Source organism: Numida meleagris, chromosome 6 (assembly GCF_002078875.1).
Source record: "Numida meleagris isolate 19003 breed g44 Domestic line chromosome 6, NumMel1.0, whole genome shotgun sequence".
Taxonomy (NCBI): Eukaryota; Metazoa; Chordata; class Aves; order Galliformes; family Numididae; genus Numida; species Numida meleagris.
Window position 1 is genome coordinate 54,849,067 of NC_034414.1, and position 13,024 is coordinate 54,862,090.

At 45.4% G+C, this 13,024-nt stretch overlaps 1 long non-coding RNA gene across 1 annotated transcript; it reads left to right on the forward strand.

Annotated features, from left to right (window-relative positions):
* Positions 609-1,208, forward strand: LOC110402128. Its single transcript, XR_002440917.1, has 2 exons — positions 609-784; positions 874-1,208. It is a non-coding gene; the product is annotated as an uncharacterized LOC110402128 (long non-coding RNA).

Genomic DNA, 13,024 nt, shown 5'->3' on the forward strand with positions numbered 1-13,024 from the left:
TTTAGAACTTCTAAAAGGGTGGGCTTCTTTTCCTTTCTTCTTTCTCTTTTCTCCTTTCCTTTCTGTGTGTGTGTAAGGATAGGAAGGACTTCCTTCTATTTGTTCCGTTTGGTACTGGGTAGCTTTTAGCTATGGACTTTATAAAGTTGGAGCGTACAGATAACAAGGGTGAGATTTCGGAGTTCAGCTAGCTATCCACAGAAAAAAGTAACTTCCCAAAATACAGTTCCTATTTCTTCTCAGGAAAAGTAGTGATGCGCTGGCACAGGGTGCCCAGGGAGTGGGGGTGTCACTGTCCCTGGAGGTGTTCCAGAGCTGCCAAGATGTGGCACTGAGGAACATGGTCGGTGGGCATGGTGGGGGTGGGCTGGCGTTGGACTGGGTGATCTTAGTGGTCTTCTCCAGCCTTAATGGTTCCATGATCTTATGAATCTGTGCTGATAAAACATCGACCAACCTAAGTGGAAACAAGCAAGGTCATAGAATTATAGAATCCTAGAATGGTTTTGGGTTGGAAGGGACGGTTAAGATCATCCTGTTCCAACTCCCTGCTATAGGCAGATACACCTCCATCTAGACCAGGTTGCTCACAGCCCCATCCAGCCTGGCCTTGAATGCCTCCGGGGAGGGGGCATCCACAGCCTCCCCAGGCAAACTGTTCAGTGTCTCACCACCCCCACAGTAACGAATTTCTTCCTAATATCTAGTCTAAATCTACCCTCTTCCAGTTCAAAGCCATTGATGGCTACAAAGCCAAATGTTTCACTCCTTCATGACTACTTAGGTAAGTGTCTAATGCCCCCAGGTGTGTCTAAAGCTCTGTCAGATTTGGACATCTGATTTTCTGAAAAGATTTTTTTTTTCCTTTTGCAGTCAAAGTGAGTCCTGTACCCACCTGACTGCTCTTTCAGCTGGAGCCAAGAGTGCAGTGTGTTGCAGAAGTACCAGCCAAAGCTGGTTATAACCTGACTGCCCTGCCTTGACAAGCACCTGCTCTGATTCATGCTGCTGTTGTGATAAACCAACCCATGAGTGCTGGGGTTCTCATCAAGTTTGTACAGTGACAGTGTTATCCCTGATACTCCACAGAAACAGAGGAAGGCAGAGTGCTGCTTTCAGGCTCTCTGCTGTAGTTTCCTCACTTCTGTGTTATGGCTACTGCAGTGCATATGCTTGAAGTGAAACAAGCATCATCAACTTGTTTACTACCCTTGGCTGCTAGATTTCAGTCTTGTGTTTAAGTAAGGGAGAGAAGAAGTTGCAACATCAAAGATAAGCTTTGTTACTTCAAGAATTATTCCAAAGCTCCTGCTGACTTTGGTACTCCAAAAAAGAAAACAAAAAACAAAAAACAACAAAAAAAAAACCAAACTCATGAATCCTCAACCTTTTGTGCTGTGGAACATTAATACTCTATGCTTTTCCCACTGACTTAACCCTGCCATGAATTGCACAGCTCCTCATTCAGCTTACACAGTGCTGCAGCTCTCCCTCATGCTTTGTCTTATACGAGCACACAGTATTTATTTCCACTTAAATTATTCATTTCATAATTAGCTTATAAAGCACTTTGAAGGCACAACACAAAGTATTACATTAAGTGATGTTATTGGGCAGACATAATGCAGACAATTAAATAGTAACACCATTAAAAAGACATTGTGAGACTCAAAGGTAAAATTAAGTCACAAGTGCCTACTTTATATCCAAATGTTACATCTGTTGATTACTCAATACAGCCTAAAACTCTGAAAATAAGCTTTAATCTCTTTTTATACACAGTCCTCCAGCTAGGAACTGCTACAGACCTGACAGGTGTATGGGAGGCTAGCATGCAGCTGCTGTGGATCAGTCTTCATGGAAGATGAGTTACAGCTGGAACTTGTGCAATCAGGGCTCTCAGCTGCTGCCCACAGGTGTCCAAAATGAGCTGACAGGTCCCAGGACACTAGGGAAAAGACCCACGGAGCAGCACTGCATGCTATGACCAGCAGTAGTGAAGGTGACCATGGTGGGGATGAGGTCTAATAAAGGGTACGTGGTCGTTCAGCAGTGTGTCCTGCCCTTTCCAAACCACTCCATCCTGCAAATGCAGAGCTGGGTGCTGCAAGATGTGTCCCGTACAAGGCATCCAGGTAGCTCATGCTGTCAGGTCCCACATGAGATAAGGGCATGATCTCCATGGTAGGACATCCCTCCTACAAAGGAGAATCTGCACGACTGGAATCCAGCATTGGAGGGAGAACAAATTCCCCAAGTCTGCTGGATGAAAATTTAACTCTGAAGGATAGTTGTGTCTGTGTAAACTATGTTTGTTTGGACACTCCAAGCCATGTTTACACTCTGGTGTGCTAGAATGAACCTTTGGCCTAGTGACCCTTTTCTTCCCCCTGCACGCAACCCCTCGTGCCATGCCAGCACACTGTGTTGTATGCTGGAGCTGGGAGTTAGATGGCATCTAGCCCAGAGGAACAGTATTTTGTTTTCAGATGGATTGCTCTCAGGATTTGATGGCAGTGTGGATACACAAACAGGTACAGTTGAGGGGCAGCAGAATTAAGCAGAGAGATGGACACAAACAGCATGAGCTGGAGTTGGGAACGGGATGGAACAGCACCACGCCAGAAACCTCCACAACAGCACCTGGCTGTGCTCCTCTTACCCCATCCCATCCAGGAGAGAGAAGCAGGAGAGGTGAGAGTAGAAACTCATTTTTGGACTCTCCTTCCCTCCTCCCTGCTGCCACAGCAACACAAGGAAACAAGGTAGTTCTGCATGCATCCCTTTTGGTGGCAGCGCTCTGATGGAGTGGTTGGCTTACATGGCCTCCGTTGTGCTGGTGCAGCTCTTCGTGCAGTTGTGTAGTCAGTCAGATCCAGAGACAGCTTAAAAAAAGCAGCACCCTCCCCAGCCCCTTTATTTTCACCCTGGCTCAGTGCCCAGGTATGACTTACCCCATCTCTGCAGAGGTGCAGCTGGAACAAGAGCATTGGAGGGGGAAAGAAGCAGGGGAGCAGGGATCAGATTAAATACACAGTGTCCCCTCCCCCACATGGCCCATGGCACAATCCCTGGAGGAGAGACTCTCTTGCTCAACAACCACAGGCAATGTATTTGTCAGAATTAGGGAGATCAAAAAAGAGGAAATAAAGGTTGAAATCCATGCAGGCACGTGCAGTATTTGCATGCTGTTTTCCTCTGCAAAACATAAAAGGAAGCCTGAATGTAATCATGTTAGGAATGCTCCCTTTCCCCTCCCATTTAATCTAAGCATTATGTATGACATTCTCCTCAGAGTATAAGACAGCAACCCCACAGACCACTTAGACAGAGACGCTGCCTTTAACACCTAACTGTTCCTGCTGAGGTCAGTGGCAGAACTTGCATGTTTAAAGTTACACATGCTTAAATGCTTTCGTAGGTCACCAGCTAATTTAAGAGCAGAGTACAGCTTCAGAAGAGAAAAATAGGTTAATAATACTAAAGTTGCAGCAAACGTGTAGGAAAACGGGGAATAGGTTCATCATTAGTATATCTACACTATTCAAAGTAAAAATTTCACCTTTTATTTAGTTCAATTTTTTTTCCCATGATTCTGCCTGTGGACTGTGGCTCTTGGCTAAAGAAAAGACTGAAGATGCCTACAGATTAATGCCCAAGCCTTCTAGCAGCCTCCAGGAGCCTGCACCACACGCTTGTATCTTCCTATACAGCATTGTATGTGAGATGTTTCAGATGGGGAAATGTCTTAAGGTAACCAAGAGGAAATGCTGAGCGCACAGATTGGGGTGAACTCCCATATTTTCCAGATCTGAGGTGCCAGACTTGTAAGGGGACACAGCCCAGGTTAGTCTCATGAGGACAAGAACCAGCAATCTGAACTGAACAGAGCTCACGTGTTCCATTTATTCCACAGGCCTTGTGCATGAATAAAGGTTTCCACTTTACATTTTCCCACCTCTCCAAGTGCACCAGCTGCATGGTTGCAGGTGAGGTGGATCTGATGGGCAAGAGGCACAACTTCAGGTTCCACCCTGAAAATGAGAAAGTAACAGCTGAACATCTCCAGCCCTTAGCGCCAGCTAAGCAGAGTTTCTCAAATCCCAGGTTTCTGTCGAGGTACCACCAACCTGCCCGCATCCTGCTTCAGGTATTAAGTGCCTTTCTGGATCCTGCTCACAGCCTTGCATTCCTGATGAACCTTGTGAGCTTAGCAGAAAGTTTCAGAAGCCTGTTAGATCACCAGACCTTGACCTGATCTTATCAGCAAACTCAGACGAGGTTTTGGACTCAGAATCTCCTTATCTTAAACCCCAAAGTTGATTCACTTTTTTCATTACATTAGTCTAATAGAAAAGATTGTCTCTTCTACCTAAAGATAGCCTGCCATGGCTGCAGCACCTGTACTGCAGTGTGTTTGTAAGAGGGCTATAAGCAGCCTGCCACCAAGACAACGCCGATCCAATGCGCTTTACCCTCATGCCCTAAGGCTGGCTGGTGCTTTGGAGCACACTGCACCCCAGCAGCAGCGTGGTACCTCAGTTTTAGCTGAGAAGTTGAGTAAGAGAAACTTGCCAGGAAATACCGTATTCAGCTGACTGTAGCAGAAGCTGCTACAATGTGTACAGTGTCTACAATGTGACACTCGAATGCTGGGTCTGGATTCAGGGATACACGGGATGTAGAAGAAATGGGTAAGCACTTTCTTTGCAAAATTGCTCCTTTAGGAGGTCTGCAAGCCCCAGCTGCTTGTAAAGCAGAACTGGACAGCAGAAGGCACCCAAGGTGCCCAGATGCATTCTTTCTTTGATGACCTCTTCTCATTCCTGAAACCCTTTCTCTGCGACTCAGTTAAGAAACACAATAGTTTTGCTTTGGCCAACAACAATTTTACAGCATTCTGGGCACCTCCCTGTACCTCAGTCATTGTAGCACGGCCCTGTTCAGCAACTCCCAGGTAGCTGGATTTGCCTCTGCTTCCACTGCAGCACTTACACAACTCTGGGGTGGCCGCAGCCCGTCTTCCAATATGATTCAATGGAGAACAAAAAAGCTCTCGGTGGAAAGACGTGGAGTTAAGTCTGCTTTGGCAACAGGATTGAGTAATCCTGATCACCACCTTCAGAAATGTGTGCCCTTGGGCCCTGGCCAGCCGTCCGCTCTGTCAACACCTTTACTGCCAGCTTTACTCACAGAGACACGAATGTAAATCCAGCGTGAGAGGAGGATTAAGCCCATTCTGATTTTTATGGCCTATGAAATGTGTACTGCCCGGCTGTTGCTACACGGTGGTAAATAATACAGAAAAAAGGGGATTCAGACTGGTGCTGCATATTCAAAAATTTTTAAGGAAAATAATGTAATCCTAGAAACTACCAACCAGTGCAGCATATATGCCTACAAGGCTTCTTCTAAGTCAGAAGCTAAAAGCCTGTACCTTGCCAGATGCTGGTTGAGGTACATTAATTTTTTCCTGCAAAATAAGATTAGAAACACCAATTTTCCATGCATTCCATGCATCCATGCATTCAAGTTTGGGATTTTGTCTGCAAGGGGATTAAAGCCCAAGCGAACATGAATCTGCCTGGATTCTGCCCTGCACTGTGTACGGCTCTCACTTGGGATGAGAACTGTGCTGTTTAGGAATCCCACTAAAATGATTATTTCTTCACTGATGACTCAGTTGGCTGAGATTTGCAAGAAGAACTGAGGGAATTAGATGCCTAGTTTCTTAAATTTCAGTAGGATGCGTGTTCCTGACTCCTTCACGCTGATGTTTTCATACATGTAAAAAGACTAAAAAATGTTCTTTTCCTATAACATTTATGATTGGATTCCAGGTGATATCTTTTGATTCTAGGTTTCTATAATCTCATAGCAGGACCTCAATGCAAATGCTACTAGGTGATTGTTATGACTATTAATAGTGTAAATCCACAGAGTTGTCAGCAGAAAAGCAGCTGAGCTAAGTACTTGAAAGATGCAGAATGATGAGTATTTATGCACATGTCTGAAAAGCAGACAATATTCAAAATGAACCCCAGGGCAGAAAATACAAATAATTTATTATCTTTAATTCATTACCTTTATTATTTTCTGATTTATACTTGTTTCTAGCCCCAAAGTCTCATTCAGTCCTTACCTGTGCAAAGTTGCCATTACGTATAGTGTAACATCTTCTGTACAACTGTGACTTTTCCTGCCACATAGGATATGCAGGCATTTGCCAAAGTGAAAATCCATCTTCCCAGCAGATGTTAATGTGCATTCTACCTCTTTGCTTCAATTTGCTGTCCTCACAGCTCCAATTTTGCACAGACCAGGCAGAAACTTTGCATGTAGAAGATAGATCGCAGTGATCCCCCATCTTGGTAGTTGGTACTGTTTGTTTTGGCATTGTGGATATATTTAGTAAACTGTCATCTGTTAGAATTTGTATGGGGCAGCTCTGATGTTTTGATAAGCATTCACTGGGAGCATCACAGGGAGTCTTTAAATTGCTCCTTCGTTTACACACCCATCTATTTTGAAAGCAGCTTTAGGGGCTGTGTCCTCCCCCTTAAACCCCGTGTGAGGTTCCCAAGCTACTGAACCTTCTGCAGCAGTACAGCAAGCCTCCAGCTCCAGAGTAAATGGCTTTGTATTGATTTGTAAATAGTTTTCCTGAAACCAAAAGAAATGTGGTCTAACTAAGGGGCTATTGCATGTTCTGACTGTGTCAGGCTCTCCCTGTGGTGTGGCCCAGTCCACCTGACAGTGTCATCCTCCCCATGACAAACCCAGATATTTTTGGCAGCTGAGGCCCTATTACCAGGCATGGGGGAATTACTGCACCACCAAAACTCTTCTTCACAGAGGGCACTGGCCAGCACTGTGCCAACACCCAGCACATGCCTGTTTTCTCCATCTATTTTTCCATACAGCTTTGGGATCCATGTGAAGGATCACACAGCCCTGCCCCCACACAGTTCTCCTCCCACCCCCCAGGTGCAGCTCATGCCCCAGCTTTGGGCACCATCTCCCCAGTCTCTGGCCCTTGTTCTGCAGAAATAAGTATTTTTTTCTGAATTCCAGTTTTTACAGAATACAGATATACAGGCCAGCACGATGCTTTATTATTTATCAAATATACTGCTGGTTTTGGAAAAAGTGAGCTTGTAGACATGAGGGAAACTTCACGATGATCATAGTTCTGGAATGTATTATTATGAGGGTTTGTAATGTTGAGATTGTCATTTGGGGTGCCTGTGCCCATTGCTGTTGGAGGTGGGTGGGGGTGGGAAAAGCCCCAGCCTCAGCTGGTTGAAGGCATGCCTGAGCTTTGCTGGGATTTAGCAGCTGGGGGCAAAATGGTCCCAGTGTATGGCCAGAGCGAGAGGGCAGAGGATTCCCAACAGAGCAGAAGTTCATACAGATGAGAAGGAGCAGCTGAAAAGGGGAGGAAACATGAGCATGAAGAGCAATGAAATCCTGGCAGGAATGTGGCTCTGATAGAGGGTGGTTTACACAAGACCTTGCTGCTGCTTCTTCCCCACCATCTCCAGCCAGGTGGTCTTCACACCTCTTCAGCATTGTACTGGTGCTTTTGGGAGTCATAAATCCCAGCCTAAATGAGCCAGTGCATCTGAAAAATGGCCCTGAGGAAGGCATGTGGGTGGCTTTCTGTTGGGTGATCAGATCCAGTGTGTGGTTGACAGGTCAGTAATGGGGGAGCAGGGCTGCATCTCATGGCAGCTCTGCCCATGCAGGTAAATGTGAGCCACATCTGTATCTAAGCCAGGCAGTCACAGAGATGGGATCCCATGCTGACTCATGACAGCTGTGCCACGTCCTGCCATCTTACATCAGATCTAGTGATGGGAGGCCCCAGAGTGGGTCAGATTTACCAGCAGACCCAACAGAAAACTGCTCTCTGTGGAGGTACTTTCTGGGTTGCTTTCTGATCAACCCGATCTGCTTTACTGAACCAATGAATTCCAAGGTCATGTCATCACTAGGTGTAACATGTGTGGTTTTATGCTGTGTCTAAGCACAGCTACCTGCTTGCAGCCCCCTTTTCCCTCCCCACGGCATGTGTGGCTGTGCAGAACTCACTGACCACACTCAGGGAGATAAAGCAACCAACAGCTCCTTGCAAAGAATAGAATCGGCTTTTGGCTAGGCTGGTTTAGCTCCCTGACTCAAAGTGGGCATCAGAACTGGATTGATTCACCAGTGATTCAATGAGATGAGCTGTACCCTAAAGCCATCCCTCCAGTGTGGCCAGGCTCAGCTGAGGCAGAGTGGGACCACAGCAAGACCTGCAGTGCCAGCCAGTGGGAGGACACCAATGGGGATGGCCAGACGTGCAATGAACCGAATGTGTCACCTGCCTGGGATGAGAAGCCAGGTCAAGGTTTCACCAGGTGATACAAAAAAAAGCTGCAGGCAGACATGCATAAGCACATTGTATTTCTATAAATACTACCTGAGAAAAGAAGGTATCTCAGTATGAAGCTTGACTCTTGCTTGTCTAAGCAAAGGAATGCTGGATGTGGGAGAGCGTGTGCTCATTGAAGCAATGAGACTGCTCATCTGTGAGTGCCCCTGAGAAAGCGCTGGGTGACACAGAGATTCTTTGATTCCATTGCTACCAAAACAAAATGTAAATATCTCTCCAGTTCAAAGTATTACTCCATGCTGTTTTAATAACAAAGTTCACTGCGTAATTTGGCTCTGTGCTCCTTATTCACTTTCAGCAAGACCGAAAGTGAAGTGGGAAAGAGGTGAAAGGCTAGAAGTGCAAAGACAAGTTGCTTACAGCTGATGCTTATTTCATGCCATTAAACCTCCATTTTCAGTGCTGCTAATCCTTCATTTTGATGGCAACTTCAAAGATCGCTTGTAATTATACTTTAATGAAAAAGCTGAATCCAGAGATGTAGATGCAAAAGGGCAATTGCCTCCTGTGCATTGTATTCAGAAGAGACAATTAACTGTACATTCCAGGGACATATTGAAAGGGTGAATTTTAACAGTGACAGAGCTTAACAATCAGGAAACCTTGGTTAAAAAAAAATCTGGCTGCTATTTTAATTTTCATTTCACAATGGGTCCTTATAGTTATTTCAGTCATTGAAGAAGGGTTGATTTCAGTGACAGCCATAATTAATTGGGTGTGACGAACCAGGAGGGCACCTGTAACCTTTACTTACTCAAAGGATTCTGTATCTTACATGCATTTATTCAGATTCCTAATTATCTCTTTAATAAAACTATTAGAAGTGATGAATGATTTCTTAAAATATATTAAAAAGATTATTTTTCATTTAGGTCAGACTGGATGGAGATCAGTTTACAATTAAAAATGAGTAATCAGTTGCTTTAAAATGTGTTTTTACTGTATCTTAAATGTCCTAAATATATGTAGGAAAAGAACTTACACTTCTAAAATATTAAAACTAACCCATTTTTTTAAATAAAAGAACATTTTCTGTGATGGGATCTGGACGTTTTATGGATTTCATGATTTCAGAAATGAAAGCTCTTAACTTCATCTTCTTCCTTCCCTCCTTAGGCAAGAGAAAGAAAATGGATTTTGCTTCTTTTTCAATTTCCAATCAGTTTCTTGAGCTGTCCTTGGCCAGGTATTGAACAAACACTGAATAATGGAAATATTCTTGCCGTTCCTGCCCAGCACTTTCTTATGGAAGGCAGGACCCCCATCCTCCAGGATGCTCCAGGATCTTCAAGCACTGTCAGGACACAGGCACTGAAAACATCAGGAATATTACGGCTGTGTTAAAGTGGAGCTGCCATGGCTCGTGTTTAGTTAGAAACAGCCTCATTTCCAAAAGAGCTAATGCAATTAACCGACCACAAGGATCCTGGCGTCCGTCACAGCTCCTGCGATTTGCAGAAGCAACACTGACATCTAGCGGGACAGCGTGCTCGGCACGCTGAGGTGGAAATCGGAATCACGGAATGGCTCAGGCTGGAAGGGATCTTAAAGCCCATCCACTTCCAACCCCTGCCATGGGCTGGGTGCCCCCCACCAGCTCAGGCTGCCCAGGGCCCACCCATGGCCTTGGGCACCTCCAGGGATGGGGCACCCACAGCTCTGGGCAGCAGGGCCAGGGCCTGACCGCCCTCTGAGTAAAAAATTTCCTTCTAACATCTAACCTAAATTTCCCTTTAGTTTTAAGCCCTCCCACCCTTGTCCTACCACTATTAGACTGTGAAAATCGCGGTGACCAGCCTGGGCCAGCAAGTGATGAGCATTCAGGAGGGATTTTTCAGAGCGGGAATTACCACCTCTGGTGCTAGCTGCTGGAAAGGCTCCTACCAAAACATTTTGAAGGTGTATCCCAGTGATTTGTGAATGGTACGTGACCCCAAGTTTCTCAACTCAGTAAGGGAGAACAGTCTGAAGACCGGCCCTGCTGTGTTTGAAACATCATGGAATCAAACTTTCTTGCTCCAGCTTTAAAACTGACAAGTTAAAGCAGCAGAAGAAAGTGATTTTGGCCTGGTTTGATCCACTGCATGCTTGCATAAACATAGAATAACAGCGCGTGGTGTGCATCATCTCCTTGCAAACATGAAAAAGTGAGCGAAGGGAATTTTTATGAATACAATCTGTACCTGTGTGCTTTAAAAGGATAATTTGACCAGAAGCTGCAGCAAAAGAGAAGTTAAAGGGAGAGGTGTTTCCCTAGAATCTGAAAAGGCGATAGCTAGTTTTATAGTCCTGATAAGAAGAACCACGTGGAAGGGAATGATGAGCTTCCCACAGCTTAGAAATTTGTGCAAGACTATTCTGGGAAAGCCCATTGTGATGGCACCAGGAAAACTTACTCGGCTCTGCAGTCCGTCATGCCAGCGCAGGGTCAGGCCCCTCAGCATCAGCAGGAGAGTCTGAAATAACAGGAGGTAGCTGTGCATATAAGACTTGTTGTGCTTTTGCAACTCAAAGCGCATAAGGTCTATCCACAAGCATCCTGTTTGGAAAACACCATTACATGCCAAGCCTTTACACTGTATTACAACCCTGCTGGTTAAACTTGCCTCCAAGATCCGAATTTCCTACCAGAAGAATGGAGACAGATGCAGCTTCCAGGGGCAGCCCAGGACTCCCCCAAGGAAAGGTGACTGTGGCGCAGCAGTGGTGGGGATGCTAATTTTTCTTTGAATTTGGCAATATGCAGGAGAGAACGCCTAGTTTTCATCTATTTCAGGAAATTTCTTAAAGAGAAGACTCTTATGGCTGCAAAGGATATTTACAAAACGTGCAATTTTTGGATAAAAAAATACGCAGGTTCTTCCCATATTCAGTCAAGGCCTTCAATATTGATTTCTCTTGCACAGAAAGCTAAAGCATTCCGCAGCTCAGCTTTGCTCGTTAAAACCCAACACAAATAGAAAACATGGATTGTTCAGGATTATTTCAGTGTTCAGGCTAAATCTCAGGGTAAATACTTGACTCATTTTTTTCTGCTTAGGGAGTGAATTAAACAGGCAATAAGGCCTCTCCCTGAATAGTCTTGTGTCTCACAATACCTCTTTCACTGCTGCAGCAAGATCTCAGACCCTAAAAGGTCCTGGCTCGGGAAAGGGGCGGGATGTAAACGCAGAGAGGGATGCTGCACCCTCCTCATCACACACCTTCTTTTGTTTGCCTTTGCAGTTGGATGCTTTGTTAAAGCCTTATTGGGATGCTGAGACTCAGCAAAGCCCAACACAAACAAAGCAAAGATGCAGCTGATGGAAGAAGACAAGTAATCCTTGCCAGCACCAAGTTTTGTTTGGAGCAGGGCAAAGTAAACTGCATGGATATAGCAACGCACATCAAATGGCTGCATCTGTTTGCCTCATAGTACTCAATTCTAGTCTTAAATACCAAATCTGGAGACAGAACAACTCCCAGCATCATTTCTAAGGGCAGACTGGTATTTCACGCTCACCATGTATGCTTTTGTATGCATGTTCCGTGGTCAGAAGCCCAGCAGACATGCACACATTGGCACTATGCTCTGCCCAGCTCAAGCATGAAAGCTGGAAGCCCTGCTGCCCTCCTGTGAGTGCCAGCCCGTGCCTTACAGCTCCCAGCCGCCTGCAGGCAGCCTTGAGCATTCAGTCCCACCCCTTCTTTCCATGATTGTTATTGCTCAGCTCACAAATGCAGCGCTTCTGTTTCCTCCACACAGAACAAAGTGCCCATGCCAATAACTGAGTTCACGGCCAGGGGTGAGGAAAGCTCTCCTGTTCCCCACTCGAGGTGACCAAGCAGTAGTGCTCTTTTTTGTTTATTTACCATCAGTGCCTTATTTTCAACCCCACCATGTGCCCATAAAACACAATCAATAGGTAGTCCTCATGTCAATCAGGGGTTTTGAGGATGAGAACGTCACTTAGCATAACATTTGTGGGCTATCTTCATCCTGTGAGGTTTCCTTCATAACTCTGGTGCCCATGTGGCTGAGACTTGCTTGTAAACCTCACATTCTGGGGAAGGGCATGAAGCAGTTGTACAGAGGGGACACCTAGCACCTGAGGTGTTGTGGTAAGCATAGGAATACAGGAGGGCTTTGCCCTACCCTCCTTCCTGCATTGAGATTTTGCAGGTAGGTGGTGGCGAGGTTTGCTGAATCCCTGCAGCTGGATGCACATCACATGGGTGGCCTGCAGGGAGGTGTGTTAGCTTGTATGAGTTCATGGTTTAGCAGATGTACAACCCAGCTGCAGCTTGGCATCGTGTCTCCGTAGCTCTGCCCCACTAAATGCCCAGCACAGGCTGAGGTATCCTGCAAGGTCTGTCTATGTTACTTGGGTATTTGCATATGTGTATGAGCTAATCCCTCCATGTTTGCAAAACTCCTTGATCTGTGTGCTCTCTCACAATTTAGGAGTAAATGAGAATACAATACAGTTTGAGCACATAGATGCAAAGACCTTGACACTGTGAGGAGCAAGCCTCTGGCACACAGGTTATAATTTCACACTGTGAAGATTATATGCCATTTAGATAAGAGCATGCCACCTATTC